We start from the raw sequence: 27,485 nt of genomic DNA, 5'->3' as shown, positions 1-27,485 counted from the left end.
ACCGTCGGATTGTAAGAACATATTGTGACCGTTGGATTTTAAGTTACAAAAAGTACATACTAGAGAAACACACTTTACCTAACTATACACTATACCAAGTTATACTTTATTATTTCCTATGTGTCAGAATATTCTAACATCCCCCCTCAAGAACAACTTGGGATAGGATTGTGTTGGAATTTCTAAGTCTAACTGTTAGAAATCCTTCCTGTACTTTCTGATTTATTTTTTCCTACTTGTTCTGTTAATTAACAAGTTATTTACCATGTAAATATAGAGAATAAATACAAGTACAGTCTCAACACATACAGGTCATCAACTGAAGGAAAAACAAGCACACAAGTGACACCGTTATTTTTGAACTAATGTCCCCGAAAAAACCCAATGTGGGAAAACCGGTGCAACTATTTGAGGGTTTTATTATTAAGCAGTTTCAGAATACAATCTGGGTGCTAGAAATGGTTCACCCAACAGAGAATGCCCTCGACAGTAGTAGGGATAGGATTGTGTTGGAATTTCTAAGTCTAACTGTTAGAAATCCTTCCTGTACTTTCTGATTTATTTTTTCCTACTTGTTCTGTTAATTAACAAGTTATTTACCATGTAAATATAGAGAATAAATACAAGTACAGTCTCAACACATACAGATCATCAACTGAAGGAAAAACAAGCACACAAGTGACACCGTTATTTTTGAACTAATGTCCCCGAAAAAACCCAATGTGGGAAAACCGGTGCAACTATTTGAGGGTTTTATTATTAAGCAGTTTCAGAATACAATCTGGGTGCTAGAAATGGCTCACCCAACAGAGAATGCCCTCGACAGTAGTACCTCTCAGTCGGAGATAGATATCAGCCCCAATCAGCCCCATGAAATCTATCAGCGTCAACCTCTAGGTTCTGTGTCAGCCTCTTTGGCCCAGCATCAGCTTCTCTGGGCTCTGCGTCAGCCTCTGGAGCCTCTGCGTCTCCCACACCGACCCTCCTCAGGCTCAGCGCAACTCCTGGCTACCTCTGTGTGGCCTCTGGCTGCTTCTGCATGGCCTCTAGCTGGCTCTGCGTCAACCCTCTCCCGGCTTCTGCATCGATGCTCCCGGTATTATCTCTACCTCTTTGCTACTGCATTCACTGCCCCTCAGCTGCAACTCTGATCACTCCTTCGATTTCCTCAGCAAGCCTTGCCCCAAAAAATCGAATTCTTGATCAACTCTGTGTGTTCTCCAACTGACCCTCAAGCCTTTTCTTATACTTTTCTCGTTGACGATACAATGCTCAAGATTAAGTCCCTAATCAAAGGCTAAGATTAGATTTGGCTTGATCCATGACTTTTGGACCATTCTAACTCAGTTTTATATTAATTCACATTCATATTTTATTTTTCCTAAGAACTCCGTTAAAAATATTAATTATTTTAATATATCCCAAACTAGTTAGATTCTACCCAAACCATTTCTAGGTCTTGGAGATCTCATGTGCTTTAGCCTCTCCACCAATTTTTGTGGCTAAAGCACATTCGATGCTACCCCAAATCAACACTCCCTCTTAGTGAGGACTGTGCTCTACTAATACTCCTCATTGAGTATCACCATGATCATCCGGCATCGGTCCCTGTGCTGATGCTAGGCTTGCTGCCCAACATCCTCTGCACTGCTGCATCATGTACTGCTACCCATGGCCCTGCCACTGCCACTGATGCATCAGTACGATAACTCCCTCTGCATCTGTGCTGCTGCCCATGGCCCTGCCGTTGCCACTGCTGCATTTGCACTACATCCCCTCTCATCATGCTGCATCGTGTTGCCCATATCACTGCCACAGCTAACTGCTCCACTGCAATTCAGTTACTGAGAAGTAAGTAACTGATCTCCCAAGTCTGACATCTCCGTCAGGTTAGAAACACTCCCGATGCTGAAGCTCCCTCCCTCTCTGACCTCTGTGTTGCTGCAACAACTTTTTGCATCTCGCACTGCTGCCTCACGCTGTCCTGGGACTCCCGCATTGTAGCTCCCTCTGTCGCTCCATCTGCATCTGTCTCTACCGGCATATGCCAGTCCTGCTACTCCTCTTCGGGGCTCCCATAGCAAGGTATAACCCAAGAGGTTGGGTACCTCGAGGATCATGCCTCTCATCACCTGTAGTCCGTCTGACTACAACTCGATGTCTCCCCACTTCCTCTCAAGTGGCGTATGAGCACTCATGGCACAATCATCATCTGTCTCCACTTCTTTCTTTGCCCTTGCTGGCGCAGCCTTGGTCTCAAAAGCCTCTCCCTTGCTCTTCTTCCTCGGACACTGGCTCGCATAGTGATCTAGTTCCCCACAGTGGAAGCATTTGACCTTGGAGAGGTCCTTCTTCTTTCGTTTCTCCTGCTTTCCCTTAGATGTTAGGGCAATATCTTCCTCTTCTTCCTTCTTCTTGATTCTGACCCCCTTGCCGCTGCTTCCCGCCTTAGTTAGTTTTCTGATCTCTTCTTGACGAAGAGCTGCCCACAGTTCCTCCCAATCTAGAAGGGTCGACCTGCCCAGTATGATCTAGACAAATACCTCCCAGTCCTTCGAGTCTGCGTTCAATGCAGTCCTCACCATCATTTCCTCATCCGACTTGCCCTATGGAAGTCAGCTGATCCCAGATCTCCTTCAATCGACCGAGGAAGGTGTCTATATGTTCTCCCTTCTGCATCTGGTATGACTGCAGTGGATTTTCTAGTAGCATCTTCCTTTGCACGGAAGTATGCTGATACAATTTCGTCAGGGCCTCCCAGATCACATATGCCATGTCCTTTTCGGCAATATGTGGTACTACATGGTCCTTGACCCCATCAAGGATGATGCTCTTGGACCTCGCCATTGCCTCCTGGTACTTTTCATTCTCAGTCGAGTCAACTGGGATCGCTATCGTGTTCAAGGCAAAGTGCTTGAGACGGTTCTTGTCTAGAATTGACAAGATCTTGGCCTTCTAGACTACGAAGTTTGAGGCTCCGTCTGATCCAAAATGGATCCTAAAAACCTTCTTAAGTCTTCAAAAACCAAAAACTATCGCAGAAGATGAACCTTTAAAAATGGCGGAAAACACTATCGGGAGTGAAAAACATGAAGAAACAATGAAAAACAAAGTTATCGGAGGTCAAAAGAACGATGCATAGGAGCTATCAGATCTGGCCTATCAACGGTCCAGATCCGATCGGCATATCACAATCGGAGATGGCAAGCGGAGGCTATCGGAGGCTATCATGTGAAAGTTGCGACAACGATCAGTGCGGGTCAACGAGGACCGTTGATCAAGCGTGCAGATCGACGACCCAGGTTAACCCGCAATGTCGCGTCGACAAAATACAATGGAGCGCTTACCAAAGGCCCGGGGACTATGCGATATGCGATATCAAAATATCGCATTGGAGCGATACAAAAGAGCGGGGCTGATACAAATGTGACTTGCGATAGCCGGACCCGACGGGGTTATGGATGGAAAATATATATATATATATATATATATATATATATATATATATATATATATATATATTTTGAGTTCCGAAAAAAGGAGTTTTTCAATGTAAATTAGCATTTTCGTTAAATAAACGAGAATCAAAGGAAATGCGAACTGGGCAATAAAATGGACCCGAAAGGGTTTTTATATGCGGCGATATGTTTTTTGAGTTCTGAAACGAGCGGGATTTTAGGCGGTAAATGGTATTGGCCGGGCTTTGCCCGAGCCCATACACTGGCTGCCACGTGGCCAAGTGCCAGAGAGAGAAAACCACCCTTTTCGGGTAGGCAATCTCTGTGCGCGTTAGCCACCCGAAATCAATAACAGCCGTAGGATCATGATCACTTGCGATGGCGCCTAAAGACGGATCCGAAGGGTTTATAGGGCGGAATTGATAATATTTCAGGTTTGATAGACCGCGTTTGGGTGGATTTTCTCGTGTTTTTGCGTACTTCTCTGTGTAGACAGAGAACGACTATTTTGGGGATTTCAAAGGCACCGATGGTTCCTTCTGTTGCAGAACAGGTGGCCACCATCCCTGAAGACATTACACCATGATTGGTTAACGCTCAGAGGGGGTTTGAACGGATAGAGGCCGGAAGCCAGAGAGCCCAGAAGAGGAAACGAACAGACAATGCCGATTGGCTTAAAAGCCACAGAATGACAGAGACAAAGGCAAGCAGTGCTGAGACAGAGAGAAACAGAGACAGAGAAGGAGAGGGAGAGTCTATGTACTCAGAGAGACTTGAGGGATTCAAGTAAACTCCTGTTGTTTTATATCTATTGTGTTGAGACTCAAATTGAGCTCACTTTTGTAAAACTCTGCTCTTGAAGACATAATAGAGAGGTCACCACTGAAGGCTGGACCAGGAGATGTAGCCCAGGAGTTTTGGGTGAACTCCTTGATTATCTTGCTGTGTTATGTGTGTGTGTCTGTTATGTATCTTTAACTGCTTCATTGTCTATATTATTCGCAATCTTATTGATCCGTTGCACTAAGTAATATAGGCAAATCCATGCACATGAGTCTGTAATACCTTAATATTAGTCTAAGATCTCATTTTCAGATCAAGTGGTATCAGAGCTTTAGGTTTGCTAAGGTTAGACAAGCTTGTGCTGGATTGTTGAATGCTAACTAGGTCAAAGCTCAAACTAGGAGAAGGAGAACTTGTTGAGGCTAATCCAGAAATTGGAAGAGTCTATCCTAGGAGGAGAATGGCAGAACAAACCCCATTGGAATCAAAATCTTAGTTCATGGACAGTTTCATGACCATGAGAGCCATGGTGGAAGAGATGTATCGAGAATTTAAGAAAGGTCGAGGTGAAAGTACTTCAACCCCCAAACAAGACAAGGGAGTAGAGGAACCTTCTCTAGATGCCCCAAAGGGCAAAGGGAAAGGGGAAAAGCTTCCTCCATCATCTCCTCCACCATCACCTCCATCATCCTCATCTCCTAGCCCTGAAAAGAAAAAGAAGAAAACATCTTTGATTAAATTAGATGTGAAATTTGATTTGCCAATCTATGATGGAGAATTAAATGCAGAAAAGCTAGATAACTGGATTAGACAGATTGATGTATATTGCAGGGTGCAAAACATTGATTCAGAGAGGAGAAAGATTCAGCTGACTTGCCTTCGCCTTGGAGGAACTGCGCTAGTGTGGTGGGAAGGCAAGACACAAGCTGATTTGAAGAAGCATGGTAAAATTATTTCTACCTGGAATGAATTTGTTTCTGCCTTTAAAAAACAATTCTATCCACTAGCTTATATGCAACAAGCAATGATGAGTTGGCAAACTCTTTGCCAATTAAAGGACCAAAGTGTACAAAGCTATACCCAGGAATTTAGAAAAAGAGCTTTAACCCCAAGCATTTCTCCAGACTCACCTAAAACTTTGTTGAAGTATATAGGTGGTCTGCATAACTATTTGAAACACACCATTCTCATGTTTAACCCCGCTAACCTAGATGATGTATCAGTGCAGGCTACACATCTAGAGGCTAGAGGCAAGAATGTAAACCCAGAGATTGGGGGATCATCAAAACCCTCTGCAAGCAAGAACAAGGAAAAGAAGAAGCAGAAATGGAAGGGGAGGAAGGCAAAAGCTGTACAGAAAGACAAACCTTCATGCACTCACTGCAAGAAGGATGGACACGATGATGAACACTGCTGGTCTTTGCATCCAGAGCTGAAACCCAAGAAGTTCAGTGGTAAGAAGAAGAAGGCTGCTGTTGCTATTCAAAAAGACTTGGGGTCAGACTTAGGTGATGAAACAACAGTCACAACCACAGATATAAAAGGTAAAAATTCTGAAGCATCTACAAGTAATTTTGCTCAATCTATTGATAATGAAGATAATGAGAGGAAAAGACATGAGCTCTTTCATATTAGAGTTATTTCTAAGCACCAAAAGATTGATACTTTATTTGATAGTGGTTCACTAGTAAACTTGATTTTTGAAACAATTGTAAAGAAGTTGGGCTTACTAACAACACCTCACAAGAAGACATATCCATTAGGTTGGGTATGTGATAAGGCAAAGCTACAAGTGACTAGATAATGTAAACTTAGGTTTGCTATTGGGTCAACATTTGTAGATGAGGTTGAGTTAGATATAGTTCCCTTGGACATATGTTGTATTGTTTTAGGAAGTCCTTACTTGTATGATAGAAAAGCCATTTTCTATAGAGCTGAAAATAAGTATCAACTCACTAAAGATGGAATAGAATATATTGTAAGAGCTCATAAACTTAAAAATAACTATTCTCTCATAAACTCAGGGCAGATGAAAAGAATTGTAAATTCATGCAAGCAATTTTTACTAATGGTTGTAAAGGAAAAGACCCCTGATAAAACCAATGTATTTGAAGGCTGTGATGCTAAACAGAAAGCTGATTTAGATAAAGTTGTTTCAGAATATGATATCCTATTTCAAGAACCTAAAGGTCTACCACCCAAAAGGGAAATAGTACATGATATTCATTTGCAGCAAGATGCTCCATTACCTAACATCGGAATGTACAGGTTATCCGCTTTAGAGAATGCAGAGATCAAGAAGCAGGTACAAGAGCTGCTCGATAAAGGGTTCATAAGACCAAGCACATCACCATGTGGATCTCCAATTGTGTTGGTGAGAAAGAAAGATGGTTCGTGGAGGATGTGCATTGATTACAGAGCACTGAATAAAATAACGATCAAGAATCGTTATCCTCTTCCTCGCATTGATGATTTATTAGATCAACTAAAAGAAGCAGTTTACTTTTCCAAGTTGGACTTGCGTAGTGGCTATCATCAGGTCAAAGTTGCAGAACAAGATGCATGGAAGGCTGCGTTCAAGACAAAGCAAGGGCTGTATGAATGGATGGTTATGCCTTTTGGCTTAACTAATGCTCCTGCCACTTTCATGAGAGTTATGAATGATGTACTCTGACCTTTTATTGATGATTTTGTAATTGTATATTTAGATGACATTCTTGTTTTTGGTAAAACATGGGAAGAACCTTTGAAGCATGTAAAGCAGACTTTAGATGTTTTGAAAAAAAAATCTCTATGTGAAGTTATCAAATTGTGAATTTGGCAAAACATCTTTAAATTATTTGGGTCATATTGTAGGGGGTAGTGAATTGAAGATAGATCCCTCTAAAGTTGAAGTCATTGTGAACTGACCTAAACCCAAATCTGCTACAGAAGTTGGGAGTTTCCTAGGAGCAGCACAATATTGGAGAAAGTTTATTGCTAACTTTTCCTTGATTGCAGCTCCCTTACATGCTTAAACAAGATTGAATAAGGTGTTTCAGTGGGGAGGCAAACAACAGAAAGCCTTCGACACCTTGAAAGAAAAAAATTAGTACAACACCAATATTAGCACTGCCAGATCTTCAATGACCATTTGAGATTGAAACAGATGCCAGTGACTATGCCATGGGAGCAGTGTTGATGCAACACGGTAAACCCATATGTTATCATTTTGAGACATTTACTTCTGCAGTAGTTAATTATCCCACATATGATAAAGAATTGTATGCATTAGTACAAAGTGTGAAAAAGTGGAAACATTAACTAATGGGCAAGGAAACAATCATACATACAAATCATCAAACATTTCAATATTTGCACTCACAAACTAAATTGCAACAATCAAGACACCATAGGTGGATGGGTTTTCTACAACGGTTTCATCTTGTCATCAGATATAAGAAGGGCATACACAATAAGGTTGCAGATATGCTATCTAGAACAATCATAAATGCATCTACTAAAGCATAACTCAGTATCGCATGAAAGCTACATTGAACAATATGCTCAAGATGTAGATTTTAAAGATGTATATGCAACTTTAAGTCATGGCAAACAAGTAGAAGAATTGGATTATCAGTTAAGGACCAACTCTTATATCATTTGGGAAAGTTATGCATTCCTTAAACTGAACGAGTTAACATAATCCGAGAAGCACATACTTCTCTAATATCAGGTCATTTTGGTGTAAGTAAAACAGTGGCACAGTTGCAAAGGTTTTGTTATTGGCCAAGAATGCATGAAACAATTTCTAGATATATTAAAGGGTGTACCATGTGTGCTAAAAGCAAGCCCAATAATAGAAAATTAGGCTTGTACACTCCACTTTCATTTCCTTCTCGTCCTTGGGAAAGTGTTTCCATGGACTTTGTTGGGGGATTGCCAAAATCTATAAAAGGTCATGATTATTTATATGTTATTATGGATAGGTTCAGTAAAATGTGTATTTTAATACCTTGTAACAAGCAGATTACAACTGAACAAACAACGAAGTTGTTCTTTCAGCATGTATGGGTTCATTTTGGGTTACCCACTTCCATTGTATCTGATCGAGATTCCCGATTTGTTGGGAAGTTTTGGTCAAGTCTATGGGAGTTGATGGACATCAGAGTGAAGACTAACACATCATTTCATGATTCATCCATAGATAGATGGCCAAATAGAGGTGGTCAACATGACAGTGATCCAGTTGCTTAGGAGCTATTGCAGCAAGCATCCCAAGATTTGGGATGAACATTTGTATTATGTGCAACATGCTTACAACCGTGCCAAGCACTCTTCTACACAGAGATCTCCTTTTGAGACTTGTTTTGGTTTTACACCAAAGTCTCCCTTGGATTTTGTCTTTAGTAAAGACATCGCTGTTGATGGACACAGTGATGTGGACAAAGCAACCAAGTTCATTGAACAGATCCAAGAAATTCACCAGGCAGTGCAGAACAACTGGAAAGAAGCCAGGCCAAGTACAAGGCAAGGCATGGCAAGCATCGAATTGAGCATAGCTTCCAAGTTGGTGATCAAGTCTGGTTGTACATCAACGAAGACAGAATGCAAGGTGAAGGTAAGAAGCTGAAACCAATAAGGTATGGGCCTTTCAAGATACTTGAAAAAATTGGTGAAAACGCTTTTCGCCTTGATTTTCCAGCTTATATGCATATCTATTCAGTGATTAATGCAGAGAACTTGAGACTATATGAACCTTCATTGGTTGAAGATCCCGAAGAGCAAAGTCAGTTGGTTTCTATTGATGATCTGTTGCCTGAATATCTCAATGAGTTGCAGGAGGACACCGTTTTGGACAGGAAGGTGAGAACTATGCTGGGGATGTTGAGTACCTGAGAATCGGAGGTTCAAAACCAAGCAGTGCAAGATGGATAGAGATTGGACAAGTGAGGAAGCTGTATCCTCACTTGATCGTTGGTTAAAAACCAACTTTTGGTGGTCCAAAAGCTTTTTTCAGTGGGAAGGCGTGATCCAAAATGGATCCTAAAAATCAAAAACCAAAAACTATCGCAGAAGATGAACCTTTAAAAATGGCGGAAAACACTATCGGGAGTGAAAACATGAAGAAATAGTGAAAAACAGAGCTATTGGAGGTCAAAAGAACGATGCACAGGAGTCGTCGGATCTGGCTTATCAACAGTCCAGATCCGATCGGCATATTGCAATCGAAGATGGAAAGTCGAGGCTATCAGAGGCTATCATGTGAAAGTTGCGACAACGATCAGCGCGGGTCAACGATGACTGTCGATCAAGCGCGTAGATCGATGGCCCAAGTTAACCCGCAATATCGCGTAAGCAAAATACAATGGAGCGCTTACCAAAGACCCGGGACTATGCGATATGCGATATCGCAATATTGCATCGGAGCGATACAAAAGAGCGGGGTCGATACAAATGTGACTTGTGATAGCCGGACTCGATAGGGTTATGGATGGAAATATATATATTTTGAGTTCCAAAAAAAGCAGTTTTTCAATGTAAATTCGCGTTTTTGTTAAATAAACGAAAATCAAAGGAAATGCAAATTGGGCGATAAAACGAACCCGAAAGGGTTTTTATATTAGCGATATGTGTTTTGAGTTTCGAAATGAGCGGGATTTCGGGCGGGCCTTAGGCGGTAAGTGGTATTGGCCGGGCTTCGCTCGAGCCCATACATTGGTCACCACGTGCCCAGGCGCCTGAGAGAGAAAACCACCCTTTTCGGGTAGGTAATCTCTGTGCGCGTTAGCCACCTGAAATCAATAACAACCGTAGAATCATGATCACTTGCGATGGCGCCCAAAGACGGATTGGAAGGGATTATAGGGTGGAATTGATGATATTTCAGGTCCGATAGACCGCGTTTGGGCGGATTTTCACGTGTTTTTGTGTATTTCTTTGTGTAGACAAAGAACGACTATTTTGGGGATTTCAAAGGCGCAGATGGTTCCTTTCGTTGCAGAATAGGTGGCCACCATTACTGAAGATGTTACACCATGATTGGTTAACGCTTAGAAGGGGTTTGAACGGACAGAGCCCAGAAGCCAGAGAGCCCAGAAAAGGAAACGAACAGATAGTGCCAATTGGCTTAAAAACCACAAAATGACAGAGATAGAGGCAAGCAGCGCTGAGACAGAGAGAAACAAAGACAAAGAAGGAGAGGGAGAGTCTGTGTACTCGAGAGACTTGAGGGATTCAAGTAAACTCTTGCTGTTTTATATCTGTTGTGTTGAGACTCAAATTGAGCTCACTTTTGTAAAACTCTGCTCTTGAAGACATAATAGAGAGGTCACCACTGAAGGCTGGACTAGGAGATGTAGCCCAGGAGTTTTGGGCGAACTTGATTATCTTGCTGTGTTATGTGTGTGTGTCTATTACATATCTTTAACTGCTTCATTGTCTATATTATTCACAATCTTATTGATTCGTTGCACTAAGTAATATAGGCAAATCCATTCACATGAGTTTGTAATACCTTAATATTAGTCTAAGATCTCATTTTCAGATCACCGTCCAGTCTGTCCTAATCTCTTACCCCATTCACTGCCATTTCGCTGCTTATCTTTCGACTCTTCCGAGTCTCTCTACTTCCTTCCTGGAAGTTCTCGGTGTGACTCCCTCTCAGCGTCGATTTCGCTCCTGGAAACCCCTCTGCTAATGTCGAGATCACCCCCCTCCGATCGTTAGTGCAACTGCACCACTGATCCGGATTTCTTGGCTAGAAATCCTCGGCAGCAACTCCCTCCTCCTTGGTCTTGCCTTGTTAGGTATTGTTCTGACCACAGTACCCCACCAGCTTCACTCCGCAACTTACCCACAGCCTCCTATGCCCCAACAAACTGAAGGTTAGAGCCTCGAGGATCTATGCAATCCCGACACCAACAAAATCCTCACCTCCTGGCCACGGGCGTCAATCCTTCCTCACTGAGAAAGATGACCAAGCACTGCGTAGGTCAGGTTTGCTCCTCTCTGCCACTGCGCTGATCCTCTTCCTGGCTCAAATTGATGATGCAGGCACTGCGTCACCCCTTCCTTGTTGCTTTTCCGCTAGGAACAACTTCTGTCACTCGGGATAGCTATTTCTGCTGCTGCTGCTCTGCTCGGCTGATGCCCTCAGTTATCCTGTGATCTGCAACCTCCCTCTGATACCATGTTGGAATTTCTAAGTCTAACTGTTAGAAATCCTTCCTGTACTTTCTGATTTATTTCTTCCTACTTGTTTTGTTAATTAACAAGTTATTTACCATCTAAATACTGAAAATAAATACAAGTACAATTTTTACACATACAGATCATCAACTGAAGGAAAAACAAGCACACAAGTGACACCATTATTCTTGGACTAATGTCCCCAAAAAAACCCAATGCGGGAAAATCGGTGCAGCTATCTGAGGGTTTTATTATTAAGCAGTTTCAGAATACAATCTGGGTGCTAGAAATGGCTCACCCAACAAAGAATGTCGCAGTAGTACCTCTTAGTTGGAGACAGATATCAGCCCCAATCTGCTCCACGAAATCTCCCAGTGTCAACCTCTAGGGTCTGCGTCAGCCACTTTGGCCCAACATTAGCTTCTCTGGGCTCTGCATTAGCCTTCGGAGCCTCTGCGTCTCCCACGCTGGCCCTCCTCAGGCTCTGCGCAGCTCCTGGATGCTTCTGCATGGCCTCTGGTTGCTTCTATGTGGCCTCTAGCTAGCTCTGCGTCAACCCTCACCCGGCTTCTGCGATGATGCTCCCCGTATTATCTCTGCCTCTTTGCTACTACATTCATTGCCCCTTAGCTGCAACTCTGATCACTCTTTCGATTTCCTCAGCAAGCCCTGCCCTAGAAAATCGAATTCTTGATCAACTTTGTCTGTTCTTCAACTGACCCTCAAGCCTCTTCTTATACTTTTCTCATTGATGATTCAACGCCCAAGATTAAGTCCCTAATCAACGGCTAAGATTAGATCTGGTTTGATCCATGACTTTTGGACCATTCTAACTCAGTTTTATATTTATTCACATTAATATTTTATTTTTCCTAAGTTTAGACTTAGGAACTCCAGTAAAAATATTAATTATTTTAATATCTCCCAAACTGGTTAGATTTTGCCCAAACCATTTCTAGGTCTTGGAGATCTCATGTGCTTTAGCCTCTCCACCAATTTTCGTGGCTAGAGCGCATCCGATGCTACCCCAAATCAACAGATTGAAGGATGTACAAAGATGACACAATAGGAGAAGGAAGGAGGCATTGGAGCCTATCCCCTCGTAATGACAACTTCCTGAACTCCAATCATAAGTCGAAGTTTAGTAAACTTCGCGTCTGTGAGAGCCTTTGTAAAGATGTCTGTAACTTGATCATAAGTTGAACAATATTGCACTTCAAGAACATGGTCATGAATGAGCTTTATGATGAAGTGCATGTGTAATTCAATGTGTTTGCTGCGCTCATATTGGACTAGATCGTTGCATAGTTGAATGGAACTTTGATTATCACCCGAAAGTGTAGTCGGATGCTGCTGCTGAAAACCAAACTTTGATAGGATCTGACGAAGCCACAAGGCTTCCTTACTAGCTTCAATGGCGCCACGATACTCTGCTTCTGCTGAAGAAAGAGAAATGGCACTTTTTTTCTTGCAAGCCCATGCAATAGGTCCAGAACCAAAAGTGAAGAAATAACTTGCAGTAGACTTTTGATCATCAGGGTCCAATGACTTTGATGTGGTTTGTGCATAAACCGAGCAACAAGGCCAACAACAGAGGAAAGGTTAGGACGAGTATGGGTCAGATACAAATTTTTTCCAACAAGCTGATGGTATAAGGTGGCATCAACTTTTAGGGGAAGTACAAGTGACTGAAAGTTTGACTCCGGACTGAAAGGGAGAAGGGGCTGGCTTATAGTCTTCCATGTGAAAGTGGCGTAGAAGATCACAGGCATACTTGGACTGGGAAAGGGAAATACCTTCCTTGGATTGCAAGACTTGAAGACCAAGAAAATAAAGCAAGTGTCCTAAGTCTGTCATTTCAAACTTCTTTTTAAGGCTAGACTTCACATGGGTTATAAGGTTGGGATCACTACCAGTAAGGATAAGATCATCAACATAAAGATCAAGAATGATAAGAAACTTGCCCACTTTCTTGGTGTAGACAGTATTGTCAAAATGACATCTAGAAAATCCAGTTTCTAAAAGAAAGCTATCCATTTTGGCATACCAGGCCCGAGGGGCTTGCGTGAACGGTGAAACCATAAAGGGATTTCTTAAGCCGACATACAAGGTTGGAGTCTGTTTGTATAAAGCCAGTAGGTTGTTCCATATAGATTTCTTCATGCAAGTCCTCATGCAAGAAGGCAGATTTTTCATCCATCTGATGGACTTCCCATTTGAAAGAGGCAGCAAGGTAAAGAACAAGGCGGATAGAGTTCATTTTGGCAATAGGGGAGAAGGTTTCAGTATAGGCAATGCCTTCAACTTGTGAAAAACCCTTAGCAATAAGACGAGCTTTATGTTTATCAACTTTTCCATCTGGTCCATACTTGGTTCTGTAAACCCATTTGCATCTCACAAGTTTTCGTCCCTTTGGAAGAGGAACAAGATCCCATGTATCATTTGCTAATAATGAATGATATTCTTCATTCATAGCAGCATCCCAATCTGGATGGCCTGAAGCTTCTGCAAAGGTGTCAGGATCCTAATTTGTTGAAACTTGAGCCTGTAAAGAAGAGTTTCTATCGAACTGAGAACGTGTACGACGCTAATTTGTAGTATCACCTGCAAGAGCACCTGCTGCATCCTGAGTAGCGCAGACCCATTTTGGAAGTCGAGGAGTTGTAGGAAGATCTTGAGAAGGTGGGGAAGGATTGTTATCATCACTATCATCATCTGAAGAAGGAATATTTTCAGAAGTAGAAGAGATAGAGAGAGGTGGCACATCTGCTGAACTAGGCTCGTAGGCTGATATATTTTCATCAAACTTTACATCTCTTCTAATGATAATATTTTTGGAGTTAGGTTGAAGAAGTCTATATCCTTTGACATCTTCAGAATATCCAACAAAAATACATTTTTTCGCTCTTAGGTTCTAAGGCTTTATGTTTCTCATCCAGAATATGGGCCCATGCTTCACTTCCAAAAACACGAAGGTGACTTACATTTGGTTTAATTGAGCTCCATGCTTCTTATGGAGTGATATTCTTTAAAAACTTAGTAGGAGTGCGATTTACTATGTAATTTGCACAATTAATTGCTTCTGCCCAAAAATTCAGACTAAGTCCTTTAGATTGAAGCATACAATTAGCCATTTCCTTTAAGGTGCGATTCTTCCTTTTAGCTACATCATTTTGCTGTGGAGTATATGGAACAATATGTTGCAATTGAATTTTATATTCAGTGCAAAAGTTGATGAATTTGTTGTTGACATATTCTCCGCCATTATCAAATCTTAGCTTAAGAATTTGATGTCCAGATTGTTTCTCAAGAAAGGCTTTAAAGGCCAAGAACATGTTAAAGACATCACTCTTGAGTTTTAAGAAGTATACCCAAGATGGCCTAGAAAAATTATCAATGAAAGTTAAGAAATACTTGTAGCTAGAGAATGAAACAACTAGAAGTGGACCATATAAATCACTATGCATAAGCTGTAAAGGGGTTGAGGCGTACTAAGAGGCATGTTTTTCAAAACTATCCTGATGATGTTCTTCGAGTACACAGACCAGAGATGATGACGCCTTCCGAATCCAAATTGAGTCTCAATCGAAAAATATTGAATCTAAAGATAAAGCCTCTACATCTAGTTGAAATATTTCTATTGATCCAATCTCTCTCATTACACAATGATTTAAGGATTTCTAATTGACCATGAAAGAATTGGTGCAAGGCTAGAATGCATCCATGAAAGAATTGATACAAAGTCAACAGGTCATGCAAAGAAAAATAATTCAATTGGGAAGGAATGAACAGTCTTTTCCCCTAAGAAGTAACTTTCAGACTAAGGGAATTTATAAAACTCTATCAAGGAAATAAATCTTTGAATCCTTTAGAGTTTAATAATGCCTTAGATTAGGTTAATCCTCATTTTTGTTGAGTTTGTGATGCATTCCACTCATAGCTCACTTGTATTGCCTTTGCAAAAGCATGGGACGCATATTACTCCAATTGATTAGGAGTACTTGATACACATGGATTTCTCTCCTTTTTGGGAATAGGTACTTATCCATTTGATTGAAGTTGTCAAATTATGACCTTAAAAAGTCAAACAGGAAGGTCCTTGGTTTCAAGAGTATTAGTATTGTTGAAAGTTCCAAGGCTAGTAAGAGCATTGAGGCTAGACAGCTTGTTATAAATCATGTTGAGGATCCTCCAATATTCCTTACCTCAACCATGCTCAATAGGCTGAGCAATAATTTGTTATGTATAAAATAAATATGTGTTATTGTTTAGTTTAGGAAGGGGTCGGTCAAAGGATCATGCGCCCTCATGTAAGGGCACCAAGGCTGTATTTAAGCTTGGACCTCCCTGCCATTGTGTTCATCATTCAATTATATATATATTATCTCTTAATTTGCTGAGTTAAGTGTGTTCTATTCATTTGGTATCAGAGTCGCATTATGTCCCCCATTGTCACTGCTCATTGTTCCATCTGCTGCAAGTACTAGCATTTGAGTCATGTCCTCTTGTGACCTTTTGTGCCCTATTCTGCTCCTCACTCCATTTGCAATTGATCTGTTGTCTCGTTCTCCTGTTGTTGCCAGATATTGCCCGATTGTCCACTGTCGACTGTGCCTGTGCATGTGTCGAACTCCACCGTCCTTTATCTTAACACATCGCAGACCTTGCTCCTCCTGACCATTCATCTTCTCTTCCCGCCGATAGTCGTTCTTCCCATACCTACCACCCCATCTAACGCTGCTTTGTTGTCATACTACCCGTTGACAACCCAACAACGCGATGCCTAGGCCCCACCATCATTTACCCGACAAACCTACCCCTCGAATTGCTCTTTGGATCGTTGTTTGGTTTCGCGTGGGACGTTAGCATTTAGTTAATAAAACTATAGTTTGAAATATATATATATATATATATATATATATATATCTATATTCTTATTAATTAATAAATATAAATATAAATTATATTATATAATTACAATTATATAAATTAATTAATAAATATATATTTAAAAACATATATATATTATTTTGAATAAATAAATATTAAAAAAAAAGGTTCAAGTTAAGGAATAGAGTTAAGCTAGATCGCTATACACCACCACACACTTGATTAATGTTGTCAATGTCGATGAACGACTTCAGTAAAATATTGATAGAACTTGAGAATACGGTTAAAGGAAATGTCGAGAACATTAAGAAGCTCAAGGATACAACAGAAAGTATGAAGAACCAACTCTAGCAAGATTATGATGACCTTCGAAGGGACCACACAACCTGTTCTAATAAGGTTGATTAGAATCACATTGAAGAAATGGGGATGCTAACCTTGATCTGTCAAAGATTAAAAATTACAGCTGATCTACAATACCCAGATGATGAAGCTAATTAACAACCATATTTTTCAAATACATCAAACCCATCAGACTCACATCATATCCCTGAATCTCCACAGACATCTTCCATTCCCAATCCACAAAATAGTAACCCAAATTTTCAGCACATGCAATTCTCAACCTAGTTTCCCTTCTTCACTCGACCAGTGGCCACATATCAACACAGAGCGAAAGTTGAATTGCCCAAATTTGATTGTAATGAGAAACAAAATGTAGTTTGGTTAAATAAGGCAAAGGAGTATTTCGAAATTTACAATCTTGACAATGACGATGAAAGAATCAAGCATGCATCCATGCAAATGGAAGGTAATGCATATAATTGATATATGCAGTGGAAGAAATCCTCACATGCTATCAGTTGGAGGAAGTTCAAAGATGCTTTCTTTAAAAGATTCCAAGGTGTCAAGGAAGAAGAATTCTTCACAACACTCTCCAGGCTACAACAAAAAAGAGATGTGGACGAGTATACTACAAAATGGGAAACTTTAACTACTCGAGAACTTGGAATATCATAAAAACTTCTTATTCAATCACACATCATTGGACTTAAACCATATCTCTAGGATGAGCTTGGGCTTCATGACATTACATCTTTAGAAGAAGCAAGACAAAAAGCAAAAGCCACAGAAAAAAAGTTCGAAAGAATACAACTACCAAAAGTTGAAAAACTATATGTGAGATGAAGGTTTCCCCAAACTTCTGACATGGAGAATATTGTTGAGAAATCATTGCATGAATTAATTAGGGTTTTGATTCCTTTTTTCTTGATAATTACTTGTGATATTTGTTGGCTTCTTTGTTTCTTTATTATGTTATCTTTCATCAAGGAATTACCAAAAAGAAATGCATGAAGATCACAAGAACAAGAGACACAATATGTAGGCACTTATCCAGGGCAAAACCCTTCTCCTAGGGGAAAACCTACAAACTCTTCTTCTATAATAGAACCAAGTCAAAGTGAGACAATCCAAGACCTTTTGACTAAGACAAATTCCTCCTCCAATCACTAAGTCAACCCTCCTTTGAAGTAATAAAATGCTGCGAAAGTCAACATGAGTCACCTCCTTCAAATTTCTTCATTCTGAAATTTTGCCCCGCAACTCAAAATATTGGACCAGCAGTTACTGTAGAAATTTTGGCCCCTGCAACTTGCACAAAAACCGTAGAAAACTCACATGTGTGGGAGAAGACGCCCCAAAACTTCGATTTTCGTTCTTCCTTTGATTTGACCTTCTTGTCTTTGACTTCGCACTTATTTTTCTCTTCCTGCATTGCATATTGAACTTGTTGATGGATGGATGCCAAATAGGTCGAATTCTCCTTCTATTTACACTGCTTCCACAAGGTCAAATTGCCCCAAATTGGGTCGACTTTATCAAGGTAGGGCCTCCTTGGTGAGGAGGTGAAATATGACTATTTTGACTCAAAACGATTTTTCTTTACATGATAAAAAAGCCCAAGAATGGTCTAATAAATATGACAATGACTCTTATGACCCAAGAAAACCCTAGAAGCCTATAGTGGAGGCTTAGACCTAATAAATAAATAAAAGGAGCATGAAACCCATGCTTCAATTTTTTTTTCCTTTTTCAATTTTACAATAAATACATAATGATAAAGTACAATAACATTTATGAAGACCGACCATAGTAACATTTTCAACAATTAAGTCATCAGGCGTCGAGCGGCTATCTAGCATCGAGCGGTTATTTGGTGTCGAGCGGTTATTTGGCGTCGAGCGGTCATATGACGTTGAGTGGTTTCCGGGTTATAAGGCCTCAAGCGGTTTTCGGGTCATTGGGCGTTAGCAAACGCTGAAGTGGTTTAATAGAAATGTCTCCAATGCCACTCAACGATCAACACGTGGCTTCCGGAGGAGAGAGAATACCGCCTTCATCGGGCGGGTATTCCACCGGCTTCTTCTCCGCCCGATATTTCCCTCGACCGTTGGATCTAGCAGATGTAGATCAAAGGCTGGGATTTGTCGAGCTGGTCTGTGGGTCCGGGTTCTCCAGCGCGGACCCGAAATCTTTATGTTATAGTCACGATTCACCTCCTCGGGTCCATGCAAAGTTTGTTGGATTAAGATGGTTTTGTTCCAAGGTTCGGGTGGTGGTGCCAGACTGTTTTGTTCTCGAGTAACTGACTCCTTCCCCTACGGGTGGAGTTTTTAGCCCTCTTACTCTTTGGGTGCGATGTATTTTATGTATCATATTTTTGAGTGACAAATTAATAGAAGGACCGACTCTTGTTTTAGCAAAAAGACATTTTCAACAATTACAAGGTATGTTCCACCACAACTACGTGAAGGAGGAAAATCTAATATAAAGATGCAAAGAATGAAAGAAGGTAAATGCAAACATTGTGGCAAAAAATGGGATTCCAGACATACATGTGTTAAAGGAAAGGATACCAAGAATTTGTATAAATGTGAAGCAATCAATGACTTAGTGAAGAATCAGACATAGAAGTTGAGGATTCTCAACAATTTTCTCCAGAATCAGATAACAAAAATATTCCGCAAGTATTGTTATTAGCCATGACGAGAATATCTCAGCCTCAGACATTAAAGTTAAAAGGAAATATCAAAAAGAGCAATGTAATGGTTCTAATAGATACAGGAAGCACTCAATTTTTTGGACTCAAATACTGCGAAAAGACTCAACATTTTCACATATCCAATGCCTGATATGAAAGTGATGGTGGCAGATGGAAAGAAGATCAAAAAAGTAAGAAAATGCCATAAGTTCAAATTGTAGATTTAGGACTACAATTTAGAGTCTCCATTTTACACCACTGCTTGGAGGAGTGGATGTGGTCCTAGGTATCCAATGGCTGCAAACCTTAGACACATACTTTGCCAAACATCAAAAGTAATTTATAAAGTTTCGATGGGAATGACAGAAATATAAGCTATATGGTTTTCAACCACCTCAGAATCAAATTGTATCATCCTACCAGATGATGAAGTTGATTCGAAAAGGAGCACCAATGTACATAGTGCAATGTCATCAAATGGAAATGTTGGCTTCAAAATTGATTAGCAAAGAACCACCTGAAGTTCAAGAGTTAATTCAAAAACACAAGAAGGTATTCCAAGATCTTCCATTACAAATGCCACCTGAAAGAGAAATTGAACACATAATCAAAGTCAAATTGGGATCAAATCCTGTCAACATCAAGCCATATAAATATCCACATCATCAAAAAACTGAAATTGAAAGATTAGTCTAGGATCTTTTAAAGTGTGGTATCATCACAAAAAGTAGAAGTCCTTACGCTGCTCCAGTAGTTCTAGTCTGAAAGAAGGATGGATCATTTAGACTATGCATAGATTATAGAGGATTGAACAAGATAGCAATTAAGAACAAGCTCTCTATTCCCTTTATAGACGAAATGTTGGATGAACTTCATGGAGCCAATTATTTTCAAAATCAGACTTGCGATTCGTATACTACCAAATTAGAATAAAGTTAGAAGACTCGGCGAAGACCGCCTTTCGAACTCATGAAGGTCATTACGAGTTTAAAGTAATGCCTTTTGGATTAACTAATGCTCCAACAACCTTCCAAACTACCATGAATGAGGTATTCCGACCATATCTAAGGAAGTTTGTACTAGTCTTCTTTGATGATATTCTAGTCTATAGTAAAACATGGAAGGAGCATTTACAACATCTAGATCAAGTTCTCAGTATATTAGAAAATAATCAATTTTATGCAAAGATGTCCAAATGCACTTTCGGGAAGGAAGAAGTAGAGTACCTCAGACAGATTATATCAAATGGAGTAAATGTAGATCCTAATAAAATGAAGGCTATAAAAGAATGGCCTACACCAACTAACATCAGTAAATTAAGAGGGTTCGTTAATTGGATACTATCGAAGGTTTATTCCAAACTATGCTCATGTAACTACACCTTTACCAAACTCTAAAAGAAAAAATCATTTCAATGGGATGATAAGGTAGAAAAGTGTTTTGAAGCCTCAAAGGAAATGATGTCCAATACATCTGTATTAGCAACTCCAGACTTTTCAAGGCCCTTTGTAATTGAATGTGATGCTTCAGGTTTTGGAATAGGAGCAGTTTTGATGTAGGATGGCCATCCAATAGCATTTGAAAGCAGGAGGCTCAATAAAAGGGAATGTCGAAACTCTACATACAACAAGGAAATGCTCACCAAGTGGAGACAATATCTTTTGGGAAGTAATTTTCTAATACAAATAAACCATAACAGTCTTCAAGACATCCTCTAGTAAAAAACACTTTCTACAAAACAACAAAAATGGACCGAAAAAATTTGCTGCCTTTGACGTGGAAATATTACATAAAAAAGGGAAGGATAGCATAGTAGCAGATGCTCTATCTAGAAAAGGTGAAGAGTCATAATCACTTGCAATCACTGTTGTAGTTCTAGAATAGCTTAACAAAATTCGAAGTTAATATGCAAAAGATCTAGAAACATGTGCTATAATCAATAATCCAACTTAGAATTCAAAATTCGAATGGAAAAGACGATCTTCTTTGGTATAAAGGAAGGATTTACCTAAGCCCAAATTCCAAATTTAAGTCTAAAGTTCTTAAGGAGTCCCATGATTCACTATCAACAGGACATTTAGGTTTTTTAAAATCTACTATAATGCATGCCGATCATTTTTTTGGAAAGGAATGAATAATGATATTAAAAAATATGTAGCAGAGTGTGATCAATGCTAGAGAAATAAGAATGAGAACATTATGACACTCAAACTGCTCCATCCCTTAAATATTCCAAACAGAAAGTGGGAAGAAATATCGATGGACTTTATTGAAGGGTTACCTGTGTTGAATGGAAAAGAAAAAAATCTTGTAGTAGTCGACAGACTCATCAAGTATGCACACTTAATAGGAATGGAGAAATTAGACTCAACAAAACAAATCGTTGAGATATTTTGTAAGAATGTCTACAAACTACATGGGTTTCTCAAGTTCATTGTTAGTGATAGAGACAAACATACCATTCTCAAATTGAAGGTCAAATGGAAGTTGTGAATAAATGTTTAGAAGCTTACCTTTGTTGTTATGCAACAAACAAGCAAAACAAACATGCTAAATGCTTACACCTCGCCGAATGGTGGTACAATTCCACTTATCACACTTAAGCAAAAATGACCCCATTTCAAGCACTGTACAACAATGAGCCTCCTTAATGGAAGGACTTTGCCATTATCGAGACAAAATTTCCAGCAGTTAAAGATCAATTAGAAGAAACCCAAAAAGTCTTCCAAGCATAAAGAAAAACCTAAATATCGCAAGAAATCATATGAAGCAACAGGCCGGCTGAAACAGAACATAACGAGAATTTGAGGTTGGAGAATGGGTATTTGTTAGACTTAAGGCCTACAAGCAATTGTCCTCAAAATAGAAGGGAAAAAACAAATTGGCACCAAGTTCTATAGACTGTACTAGATTAACAAAAGGATCAACGAAGTAGCATATAGCTTAAGCCTTCTTGATAAAATCCATGTTTACAACATCCTCATGTATCCTGCCTTAAAAAAGCACTTGGCAAACACCATGCGGCACAGAAAATGCTTCCAATATTAGATGACGAAGGGTAGATCATTTTAGAACTAGAAGGAATCATCACCACCAGGGAAAAGAAGTTGCAATGACGAGTAATCAAAGAATAATTGATTAAGTGGAAGAACCTACCAGAAGAAGAAGCCTCTTGGGAGACCGAAGCATTCTGTCAACAACACCCTTGGGACAAAACTTTTTTTTGAGAGGAAGGCAATGTTATGTATAAAATTAATGTGTTATTGTTTTGTTTAGGAAGGGGCATGATCAAAAGATCATGCCCCCTAATGTAAGGGCACCAATGCTGTATTTAAGCTTGGACTTCCCTGCCATTTTATTGATCATTCAATTATATATATATATATATATTATCTCTTAATTTGCAGAGTTAAGTGTTTTCACTTTAGAATCCATCGAATGAACCCTTTCTCGTGTCATTGGTAGTAACTGAATAGATCCTTCCTGTATGATGTATTTAAACGCTGCTATCAATGTTATGATAAAATCCCAGTTGAGTATTTTATTCAGTAGATCTGCATAATAATTAAATAATACTGCAATGAATCTGCTAGGTATTATTTGGCTAGGTTGCTGGGGTTAAGGGAATTTAGCAAGATCATCATTGTTGTGACTCTAAAAGTGTTTAGGGCTAAAATAAACATTGTTCAATGTGGGATGTTTTGTCTTGCTTAGGTTGAAACCCATCCCAGTGAAATAGTTAACAAACATGATCTGGGTTCACATTTGAAACATTTTGAGCTTCTTGTTTTTTTGCATATGTTACTATCGAATTTCAATTTGGGGCTTGTTACTGCTCAAACTAGCAGGGGACCTAAAGTGGATCCCTAAAGGGCAAATGCTAGACCAAGGGCAACAAATGGAGACTTATCCCATTGTCACCTCAACTAAGGCTCCCTTCTATTTACAGACTTTCACTGATGGGAGGAGTCTCGGTATATTATGGAGTCACCGATGAAGGATGAATTTAATGAATGGATATGAGTGAACCAAATAATCCTTTTCCCAGAAGAGCTTGAAGGATGGAGCTTGCTTGCTTTATAAGCAAGGTACAATGTATTTTAGGGAAAGAAAGGGAAGATTTGAGGGTTACGTTTAGGGGATATGGCTTGTGATGGAGTTTTCCCAATCCCTAAAATCCTTGTTGAAATTGGTATCTCAAATGGTTCTTGAAGAATTGTCTTTTCAAAGGAACGGGACCACATGGGACCAAGCGGACCCTGTCTAGGGTTGGGGAAATAGTATGGAAACCAATGATGTTCTTACCCTAGACAAGGTGGGGGGAAAGGATCAAAGAAAGAATTTTCACTTGAAGGTGTTAAATTGATCCTATGAGGTACTAGCCTTGGGGATGCTAGGGCAAAGTTTGATTTGAGAGCTAGGGCTTGGCTTTTCTCATAACTCCACCGCTGGAATGGCTTCAAAATTGGAGGAGGCCTTGAGGAGACACCAGTGTAGGAGACCCTATGAGATCGAACTTTTTGGAGGGATAGTTTGCCAGGAAAATGATGCCCTAGGTGACCCAACTTGGCTAGACCTGGGAAAAGGTGAAAAAGATGTGATTTTAGGTGACCACCTCTTGGTAGATCAGTGCCTTTGTCTTGGGAGAATGGAGTCTATGATGAATATGAGTGAGGACCTTTGGATCTTGGTCAAGGAGGCCTCAAGACTACTTCGCTAGCCTTATAGGTCAAGAGAAGCAATCTTGCAGCTTTTATACTTAGATGTACAAAGGAGATGGCTTATCAAGGTCAAATTATTTGATAGAATTACCCCTAGGAGATTTCATTCACATTACATGGCCCATACATTGGGAGATGCTATAATAGAGACAAAATTCCACAATTTTAAGCAGTAAATGCATGCAGCAATTAGCCCCAGAAACAGCGAAAATCCCAGCCCAATGTATATGACAAAGTAAAACAAGAATAACATTAAAAGCATGTACTTTCATGTAACAAAGTATATCCAACCATCCAAAATTGACAAAAGAGAAGCTCCAAGATAAGATAGACCAATATCCACACATCAAAATTCATCCATAAAGCTCCAATTCATCCTGTAGAAAAAGTGTGAAATTCTCAAGAGAGAGAAGAGATCCAATCCAAAGTGATGATGAGATAATGAACTCATTTCACTTGTATTTATACACTAATGAGGAGTTCGAATTAGCCTCCTTGGCCTACATAAGCCCCAAAATAAAATAATGTTCTAATAATTCAACTTTTGGTGACAAGCCCACCAAACTAGCTCATAAATGAAAGAATAAGCCTCTCAAGAGGTCAAATAATAATCTATGCATGTCGTAGGGCCCTCTAAGAGGCCTAATGAGATGCATGGATGCCACAATGAAGAATAGGACCCTCAAAAGCAGTGGACAAGGGGTTGGCCTTTTGTAATAACCTATGGTGCTCCAAATGACATGTGGGGGCACACAAGTGTCCTCATGGGTCTCCAAACAAATCGAAGATGCCTGTAGATTGCCAACAAGGGCTAGGATGATGGTGTAGGTGATGCCACATCATCGTGCAAGTCCTAGATCATCTGCCAAGTGTATGGTGCAAATTTGGGGCCAATTGGGCATGATGGATCAGGTGCATCTTCCTCGTCCAATAAGTGAACCATGAGCAATCTTTGAATGGCTGTGGGGATCCATGGAATGTTGTCTGCTGCTGTGGAGGCCCATGGCTCTCAAAGCACACCCTACATGTGCCAATATTTTCCTTTGGAGGATTAGGACCTCGTATAGGGAGACCAAACCCAAAATGGAGACCATTTGCAATCCTGCATAAGATCAAATGCGTCCCTTAGCCTTCTAGTACAACAAGTCATTAGATAAATTGAGTAAATATGCTTACCAATCATGGACTACAAATGGGGACTTCATAATGGCCTGCCCTTCCATAATGGGCTTTGAGATGTGCCAATGTCTCCTGAACTGCAAATGGGGTTAACCAATAATCCTCTTAGGTGGTTTCTACTTCTAAATGGGATAATATAGCCAAGGTAAATCCCTCAAAAGTTGGTGGCATGTGACAGATGGGTGAATGAAGTAGGCGATGAGAAGGGGCAGCCCTGGGTCACATGTTGGGGTACAAGGGTAGCTAATAAGAGGGAAGCCCACACTTGGGTTTATGATGTGTAGGAGGGAGCAATCATGGTACGTGAGGTGTCCCGCCCTTGATTTTTCCACCCTTCTTTATATGCCTTCTACCTTTTGCCTTTTATGATTTTCTTTGATTAACTGCTCGGGGCTCAAGGGGTAAGAGCATGATGTACAAGATATAGCAGTGAATACCCCTTTTAAGGTGGGGCGGTTCATTGCCCAACAGGGGTTGGGACAATCATGGGTTCCTATATGATGGAGGTTCATACAATCTGTAGGAACCAGGGTGATGGCCATGATGATGGGGTAGAGCTCATGTATTGGCTTTTTCCCACGTGCTAAATGTGTTTGTCCTGACCATCTTTTGCATTTTGTGGTACATTTTCCTGTTGAATGTGGCCATATATGCTTTTATCTTTCTTTTTAGCTGCATCAACCTCCAGGCTTCATTCCAGGCCATGACCCAAGGTGTGGGCAAGGGGAAGGGGCATGCTAACCCTATGTGGACCCAATGGAGGAATGTGGACCCAGGTGGGAGAAATGATGAATGGGGTAATAATGAATGGAAAGAGGGTAATATAAGCGGATAAGGGAGCGGGACCACGCAACCGAAATCGGGGTTTCCCATTAAATACCATCCCTACAGCCAAATGGTTAGTAAAAGAGATCCTAGGGGACAAGAGCACAAACCTAGCCCATTCTTTCCGCTGAATCCCCCCATTAATCCATGCCCAGAGGTGTCCATGATAAGCAAACTACAATACTCAATTTCCAAATGACAAGGCATACCTTTAGGTTCAGGAGGCCCACCTTCAAACATATGATCATGGAAGATGGGCAAGGGATCACATGGCTGGCTCAGGTGGCGGAGAAATGGCACAGTGAGCTAGCTGGTGGCTGCAAGGGGCTGCTGGATGCCAGCTGAGGACCATCTTGGATTTCTCCAAGGGATGTTACCCACAAAATGGTGGGTAACAGGGCCCTTTCTTTTTTCATTTTTGAAAGTGCACCTTTCAGTATATTAATACATAGAAGAATAAATTGGAGTATACATCATAGTGTACATATCAACAGTTAGGCTGTGGTTATATAGATCAGTGTTGCAAATACAGTCATTTTATCAGAAATACTGTGAGATTTTCGATAAATTTGGTGGGCACAGCCAAAATATTGCAGTGGGATAATGTTGTCAAAAATTGATATAATTGATGCATGCAAAGAAGCCTATAGAAGGTGAAAATCTAATTTTACTTATTTTTTCTTATTATATATATATTTAATGCTTCCTGATATTTTGCTGATTTTTCTGATATATCGAGTTTATGATCGCGCTGGTAATTTACCGATGCCAATATTTGCAACAGTGATACAAAGTTACAAAGTACATTTCTTAAATAAGCAAATAATTCCAGCCTATTTGCCTTAGCCTCAACAGCATGGAAGTTTATATCATTTCTGAAAGATATAATTTTGGCTGAAATTATCCTTTCTTGGGTTGTGCAAATTAGTTCCATCTTCCAGCTGGCTCCTCTTAGTCCAATCCACTCTCTAAATGATGTTATTGGGATCATTATTCATAACTTCATAGCGATTGATGGGAACATGGATTCCTCCTCTAATTCATACACTGTTTAGAGATTTCTTTGTCTTTAGCTTTCTGCTTGTGGTTTGGTTGACTTTCTCTGGCTATTGTGGCATGGCTTCTGAAATTTTTTGTTTCACTCCCTACAGATGTACTTTAGTTCATTGTTGAGGGTTTACCCTTTCTTAGTTTAACTCCACTTTTATTTGTTCCTATGCCATGTATTTTCTGTTTCCTTTAGAGAGGAGATTCCCTAGGCATTCTTGATTTTGTTATTGTTATTCATTGTACTTTTGAATCCCATTGACCTGTTTTAGTTAGTGGTATAGAACTCAGGCTTGACAATGTCTCAACCAGGGTCCTAATTTGTTGTCTCAGAAGAAACTTAACAAAACATTGGTAAAATTGGCAAAT

At 40.1% G+C, this 27,485-nt stretch overlaps 1 protein-coding gene across 5 annotated transcripts in view; it reads left to right on the top strand.

The window, feature by feature from the left end:
- The window catches only part of LOC149225604 (uncharacterized), a 162,563-nt gene that overhangs the window by 14,818 nt on the left and 120,260 nt on the right, over positions 1 to 27,485 (top strand). The gene's annotated exons all lie outside the window — the stretch shown is intronic.

This window comes from Pinus tabuliformis, chromosome J, assembly GCF_031772625.1.
Source record: "Pinus tabuliformis cultivar Carrire ecotype Pingquan chromosome J, CPIR1, whole genome shotgun sequence".
NCBI classification, from domain to species: domain Eukaryota; kingdom Viridiplantae; phylum Streptophyta; class Pinopsida; order Pinales; family Pinaceae; genus Pinus; species Pinus tabuliformis.
The sequence above is the reverse complement of the archived record's forward strand: the minus strand, read 5'-3'. Positions and strand labels throughout refer to the sequence as shown.